The 7,985-nt window shown below is 38.6% G+C and overlaps 1 long non-coding RNA gene across 1 annotated transcript; it reads left to right on the top strand.

Annotated features, from left to right (window-relative positions):
- On the top strand, positions 1-4,032 carry LOC145219044 (uncharacterized). The gene is made up of 2 exons (XR_013857822.1): positions 1-2,796; positions 2,871-4,032. It is a non-coding gene; the product is annotated as an uncharacterized LOC145219044 (long non-coding RNA).
- The last annotated feature ends 3,953 nt before the right edge of the window (positions 4,033-7,985 follow it).

Raw genomic sequence — 7,985 nt, 5'->3', positions numbered from 1 at the left:
GAAGCTTACGGTGTTATAGGCTCGTTTAGCGAGAGTCTCTGGGAAAGCAAAATCTTTCTCGAAGAGTCTTTCTTTGAAGGCATTGCAGCTTGGTTTAGTGTCGAACGAGTTTGCAACTTCTTCAGCGATTTTTTTCCACCTGCTTTGGTTGCCATATTTTTTTTTCGTTTTGAATTTTTTCTAACAGCTCCACTTTCTTCCTCGATAACTTTCGTGTTCTTCTTCTGGCATATTCATCGCGGTAGGTTTGTAGTAAGTCTAGTTCGAACAGTTTTAAAGCCGCACTGTTTTCAGCAACAGTTTTGTTATTGTCAGGCCTATAGAAGTTTTTAGCTATGCTCTGTATAGTAATAGCAGCAGGTAATCTTTCCGTACACATTTTGTAATGAATGAAAAAACGAAATCAACACAACATATATACACTTTCGCTGGTACCGGTACCACATCAGCGGTACTGATTTTATGTGGTACTGGTACTAACGTGGATTGCACAATATAAGTTTAGCGGTCATTGTATAGGGTATTGTGATGTAATTGTCAGTTTTGGCGTTGTATGTTGCCAAGTTTCCCGCGCTGTTTCTGTTGTATGCTGTTGCTAGTAGGTTCTTCTTTATGGAGTCTTCATATACATGTAGTTGGGTCTGCATCATTTTTCCTGACGGTGCATTTGCTCCTGTTACGTCATACCATGGCGTTTCGTCCATGGTAGTTGCTGTGTCATTGGTAGCGTCTGTTTCGCTGGCGCATGTCGTATGCGTATCCCTTTGCAGGTACTTGATCTTGATGACTGTTTGATCGTCTCCCAGCTGATACCTTGTCATATTGTGGTATGTTTGCAGTGGGAACTCTGTTTCTTCTGCGTCGAATTGTTGCTGGGTTACTGACCCGAAGTCGAATTTATTGTCTTCTGATAATGAGTCGCTATCCCATGCTACGTCCATATAGATTAGTGGTAATGTTCTGCCTGTATCTTCTTGCCTGTTGAGGCATGCTGCTGGCCATAGTACCATATTCCAGTCTGCTCCTTTGAACATTTCGTATTGGGATCCTCTTCCTGGGTGCAGTATTTCGTCAATGTTGTTATAGGTAGTTAGGCCTTGTGGTCCATATACTTTCCATCTTCTGCTGGCCACACCTCCTCTGTCTCTTCCCATGCATATTTGTCTGGATATGATATCACTATGGACTATTACTTGGTTTGCGACTGTTGGGTATGTGATGCCTTCAATTTGCGTATTTTCTTGCCAAGTCGACCAAGGTGCCCAGTTTGTTTCGGGAGTTCCTTTGTAGAACCACAGTTGTCCCTTTGTGAGTAGTGTGTACACGCATATATTATTGGTTGGATGCATTCGGGGTATGGCCACGGTTCTGGTTCCAGCCCTGCCCCCGCTTGAGTTGCCTTGTGAATCCCCATATCTGGCTTGTTTGGCAGAAGGCTCTCCTCCTCCTGCTCCTCCGTCGAACATATCCCCCCCATCGTTTAAGTCCATGTCGTCTAATTGACTTGTTGGCGGTGAGTTTGCTGCGAATCCTCGTTTTCTCATATCTCCGTTTGTTGGTACGTTGGTGGTGGGGTCTGTTGACTTTCCTGCAGCAGTCATCTTATTTTTGACCGGGCATCTGAGGTAGTAATGCTTTTTTAGATAGAAACACACCGCGCACAATTGAAGCAGCAGGGCCAGGATGATCAGCGATATTTCGCAATAAATCGTCGTCTGCAGTATTGTATGTCCAGTACGCACTGTTTCCAAGCTCTCCGTATTGTTTGTCGTGTTCTTTACAATGTTCATCTAATTTAGATGTAGTCTCTTCTCCTATTTCATTTCCCGGTCCACAATGTGGGTGCCCTGGTATTGTTATTCCTCCAGTAGCTAGTTTCTTAGTCGAGCGCAGCGGCATAATGATGAAAATATTAATTTCACTTACCTTATATACTTCCTTCCCTTTTTCTTTCGGTACCCGTACCACATCAGTGGTACCTGCGCCTATGGTACTGCTTACTACACCTCCTATGTGGTACTGGTACTAATTTATTCTATTACATCCATTAACCCATTGATCTAACAGGTAATTTAAAAATGAAATAAAACAGAGGCGGTCAAAAGATTCAGAAAATAAAGCCCCCAAAGTTAATTTTTCCCAGATTATTGAAAAAAAGTGCTTAACAGTACAAAGATGCAGCCCTGAAGTTTCGGGCAAAGCCCAGAAATATTGTAAGATTGGAGCTCGTCAATTGGTTCCATTTCTATTTGACGAGATCATGATTAAAAATAATAAAGAGGCGTGTAACAGTCACTTCACACCAAAAAAAATGTTGGCTCACAAACGAGCCATTATTTGTAGTTTTGGCTCATTACATGGCAATATTGTATTCACTGGATTGTGTTGAGCCTAAAATATTTTTTGGCTCATGCAAAGCCAGTTTAAATGTGAGCCAATTGATTTTACCTGTCATATTGGCTCATTTATGAGCCAACCATATGTTAACTTCAATTTAGAATACCGTATATACTTGCGTATAGGTCGCAACTTTTTTCCTTATATTTAAAAAATATAGGTGCGACCTATCCGCTCGACATAAGTGCAAATCGCCACCAAGTCGGAACAAAATTGAAGTTTTCGGCTATTGCAAGTACCGTATTTTCCGGTCGGCTTATTGGGCGGGGATATAACGTATTTATTCGAGTATAACGCGCAAAATTTCATACAAATTTGTGGAAGCAGCTAAGATGGAGGAAGTTTACAACGCAGCAGAAACGTTCGATTTTTCGGAAAGTATTATTTCGGCTATCAAAGGTGTGTATCAGTGTGTTTTCCTTGTACGATAAGCTGTGCGTAAAGCGAAGTTTATAACCGAGAACGTATTTCAGGTACGAAAATGGAGCTGGAAGACATAGCGGGATTGACGCGTGAAGATGTCAACAGTGAATTTATGCAATTTAGCTTTGACACTAGAAAAAAAACTATGGTGTTTTTGCAAGCGCAAAAACTAACGTTGCTGACACTATGGTAAACATAGAGAGAATGAAAAATGGAAACACAAGAAAGCTATAACACTTGGCCTAAAGCATATCTCCTAGCTACATTTTCTTGTTGTTTTACTTAGAGGATTGGTAGATTATTGATAATCACCAATTATTCAAACACCTGGGTTTTACTCTATGCTTCTTTAGTAGCTGAAACATAAATATTATTTAACATATTTACTAGAATCAGAAACAACACAAAGTATACACAAATGAAACTTAGTAGATGTTAACACCTTATTTTATTTCGGCTGATTTTTTACTGGGTCCAAAACATTCGTGGGGTGATCAAGCTGAGAGCACCAACACCAGATCCTTCTCCTGAGCTTGATCCATGATCTTCTTTAAATTTTGCCAAGTCTTATACTATGTCAACACATCCCAACCCACTAGTGGAGGCATCAGCCATTCTGTCAAGTATTTTTGGAAATGGTGTCAATACGTATGTATTAAAAAAATGCAGTGATGGACATGCATTTTTGCAATCGTATGTTTATTTTTTGTGTTAATGGATTCAATGCTACAACCAAAATCAGAATTATTTGCGACAAAATAGAATTTGTATCAATGTAATTTGATGACGGGAAACATTCATGCCATTTCTACTGTTGTTGGCCACTTATTACATCTTCAATTTGGTTTTCCTATTTCATACCAGCCTTAATTGCTTTATTTCTTTAGAGTTTTTGCTTCTAAACAGTCCTATTTCCACTGATCAAAAGTTTAATACGTACAGAGAAATAGTTGCCAATTGTTTGTAGTTCTATGTGCGATTGTAAACATGTATATGCGAATTTTTACTGCATAGCATAAGTGAGACTTCCATTTTTGAGAGACAGTGGGTCATGTCAAACCAGTTGGAATAAAAGAGGTGTATGGTCCAACTGATTTGATATGGCTTTGGTCTACCATAAACTGAAAAGTCTTTCCACATGCGTACTTCTTTAATAAACAGTTCTTTTGATTTTAAAAAGTGCGTTTATCGCAATAAAAAAAACTTACCACATAGTGAGCCATTACAGGGGTCTTAAATTGAGCCACAAAATATGCATCATGGTGAGCCAATACTTTGACTTGTGACATTCTGGCTGGAGAAAAAGGTCCATCTCGTGTGTTACTAAATCAGCTTCCTAATTTTAGAGTGCCACATATAAAAGCTATTTGCAAAGTCAGTTGTCTTGTAGTGAAGTATTAACATTGTCTTCCAGTAAAAGCATCCAATTGCCAAGCATCAAGAGAAGAAAAATAAATAGTGCTATTAAACCTGAATCCAGTGTGGAAAGTAAACAAAGTGTGCTGAAAGAACATGTCATTCCAAAAAGTCTCTTGGTTTTAGACATGTTGTGCAATCCCAGCTAACAAGAAACGTTATTACAACATTCACAACGTTGTTTTAAAGTTGTCAAATGGTTATTAACCCAAAGTAAATGTTGCACTAAGGTTCAAAAGTATTACGTTACCCTTGAACGTATCTAAACATTATTAAAACGGTCAATAAAAAACGTCTTTAAAATAACGTTTGCTTGCGGTTGTAATGCGCCGTGTCGTAACGCTGTGAACGTTTTCATTACATTATTTTGCGACGTTATTAAAACGTTTTGTTGTGACGTTTCCATGTCGTTACATTGATTGGTTTAGGAAACGTTTTCGAATTACCTCCCAAACCTTACCTTTTCGCAACTTCAAAAAGTGAAGAAACAGAAACGTTTTTAATTAACGTTTTTACACGGTTTCGAAAATTTATTCTTATTACGCTGTTTGAGATACTATTCAAATCAAACGTTTTTGTAACCTTAACACACAACAAAGTAAACACGTTCCAAGTAAACGTTTTTATATGGTTACAGTAATTTGTTCTAGGAATGGATGTCAACGTTTTTGTCACCTTGCCACACAACGAAGTAAACACGTTCCAAATAAACGTTTTTTTATGGTTACAATAATTTGTTTTGGAAACGATATCAAAGTTAGGAATGAAAGCCAACGTTTTTGTCACCTTACACACAACGAAGTAAACACGTTCCAAGTAAACGTTTTTATATGGTTACAATAATTTGTTTTGAAATAGATTTTAAAGTTACGAATAGATGTCAACGTTTTTGTCACCTTGCCGCACAACGAAGTAAACACGTTCCAAGTAAAGGTTTTTATATAGTAACTATAATTTGTTTTAGAAACGATATCAAAGTTACGAATGGATGTCAACGTTTTTTGTCATCTTACCACACAACGAAGTAAACACGTTTCAAATGAACGTTTTTACATGGTTACAATAATTTGTTTCGATGTGCGAATCGAAAGCGAGAAGCGTGCATCGTCATTATTCGCAGACACGACCGCCCACACCATAAAGCGCGTGGTCGCACCGGGGAACTACTGTTCGCTATAAAACAAAAACGGCTTAAAATATTGTCAAACGGTCTTCACTGGCCAACTTCAAATTACAGTCATTAACAACGTGCAAAGTTTTAGTTTGTTTCAGTTTACGAATCGAAAATGAGAAGCGTGCATCGTCATTTTTCGCAGGCATGACCGCCCACACCATAAAGCGGGCGGTCGCACCGGGGAACTACTGTTCGCTATAAAACAAAAACGGCTGGCCAACTTCAAATTGCAGTCATTGACAACGTGCAAAGTTTTAGTTTGTTTCAGTTTACGAATCGAAAATGAGAAGCGTGCATCGTCATTTTTCGCAGGCATGACCGCCCACACCATAAAGCGCGTGGTCGCACCAGGGAACTACTGTTCGCTATAAAACAAAAACGGCTTACAATAATTTCAAATGGTCTTCACTGGCCAACTGCAAAATGCAGTCAGTAACAACGTGCAAAGTTTCAGTTCGTTTCAATTTACGAATCGAAAATGAGAAGCGTGCATCGTCATTTTTCGCAGGCATGGCCGCCCACAACATAAAGCGCGCGGTCGCACCGGGGAACTACTGGTCGTATAAAACAAAAACGGTTAAAAATAATTTCAAACGGTCTTCATCGGCCAACTTCAAATTGCAGTCAGTAACAACGTGCAAAGGTTTAGTTTGTTTCGATGTGCTAATCGAAAATGAGTAGCGTGTATCATGATTATTCGCAGGCACGACCACCCACACCATGAAGTCACGTTGTCGCAATCGACCAGAACGTTACCAGCAAAAAGATAAAGTCAATCCCTAAGTGTAAAATATGTCAACGTTTTGACCGTTTATATTGTAGTCGTCAGACAAAATGTGAACATTGGTTTCTCGCTGTGAATATTTAGAACTGTGAATTGTGTACACGAAACGGTGTAATTACGTAATAATTGAAAAAATCTTGACGTCAGTGGGACGAATCGTTTTTGTCCAATACGACTAACCAGGTTACGGTTTGTCGTTTGCGTTATCGTGTTATGTTATTCTGACGTTGATTAGGCGTCGAGTGCCAAATAAGGATATATTGACGTGTCTACTCATTCCTGCTCAAGTCAAGGCCGATTTATTGACTCTACTTAAAGCTAAGTATCAAAAATTAATATTGACAACGTAATTATAACTAAATGATAAATTGTATGACGTCTCTACTGCGATGCTATGTCTATAAATAGTAACGATTGACAAATAATGATGCAAATATGATGCAACCGCTTATGAATTGGGAATCACCAAGCCGAAATCAGGGGCGGTGTGGTGATGGTGATTTATTGTTGAGTGTGCGAGTGCGGTTGCGAAGTTTCGTCAGCGTTAGCAAAATATTTCCGAAAGATAATTGATAACTATACAGTTTATAGATGTTAGGAAGTTTTGAATATTGAAACGGAACAGGTTGATTTACAAACGTCACTGGATGAGTGTTAGCCGAATCAATAAAAAAAAGAAAAATGAAAATCAAGAGGTTTTTCAGGTTAGATCGGATGAAGAGGACATTAAAGAACAACCTTTTTTATCTCACCAGCCTCAAAGGGACTGTAACACTTCCTGTGTGCTAGCCACGCCCACTGCTTCACAAGATTGTTCCAAAACAATGCAAGTAGTTCTCAATAATTCTGCAGTTAATATACCTGAATCTTATACTATAGATAAAAACTTCTTGAGTTTTAGTAGTGTAGTTGCTGAAAGTTTTACCCGTAGTTTAGTGACATGGGTGACGACATTTCAAGTAAAACATAATGCCGTTGACAGTCTACTAAAACTGTTGCAATCAAAAATTCCTGATTTGCCATCAACAGCTAGAACATTGCTTTCCACACCACAAAGAATTAATATTTCTAAGATATCTGGAATGGACTATTGCTACTTCGGACTATTTGATAAATAATTAATAACTTTTATACCTTCCGTCAAATAGTTGTGGTATTTGTACAACCTTCAACAAAAAGTTAACCGTTCGCTCAACTTCGCTACCCTACGTCCAGTGTGAACACCCCCTTCGCTCAACTTCGCTACGTCCGGTGTGGACGGGCCTTAAATGTAAAAGGTGCGCGGCAGTGAATACGGCGTGTTTTTAAAATCCGCGGTTGACATGACAACTAATTCCAGTGGATTTTCGATTGTGAAAAGTTTTTTTTTTTAAAGAAGATATATTGTGTCAATATTTGAACCCACCCACAACCTTGTAAACAAATGTTGGCAAAGTTATCCACTCCGGCATATTGTTTATATCCTAAACTGTAATTAAAATCCAATATAAAACCTGTGCAAGGATTTTCTAACAAATGAGATTTATACACGTTTACACTGATGACGAAACAAAACAAACCCGTCAGCTTGAGATCTGCAAACTGACAAACCTATTCACCGTTTTACTGAGAAACGTATTTACACTTTATTAAAGGCCACGGTTTAAACAAATTACCACAGGTTGATTTCGCACAGGAATGCAAACAAACAAGAAACGTGAAAAAAATATCTTTCGGTATTGTCAGTTAAGTCCAAAAGTCCGATCTGTCAATCGTACAACATGGTTAGGTTCTTTCAAACCATGTGTTCAT

This window comes from Phallusia mammillata, chromosome 3 (genome assembly GCF_965637545.1).
Source record: "Phallusia mammillata chromosome 3, kaPhaMamm4.hap1.1, whole genome shotgun sequence".
NCBI lineage: Eukaryota > Metazoa > Chordata > Ascidiacea > Phlebobranchia > Ascidiidae > Phallusia > Phallusia mammillata.
This window is presented reverse-complemented; position numbering and strand designations above follow the sequence as displayed.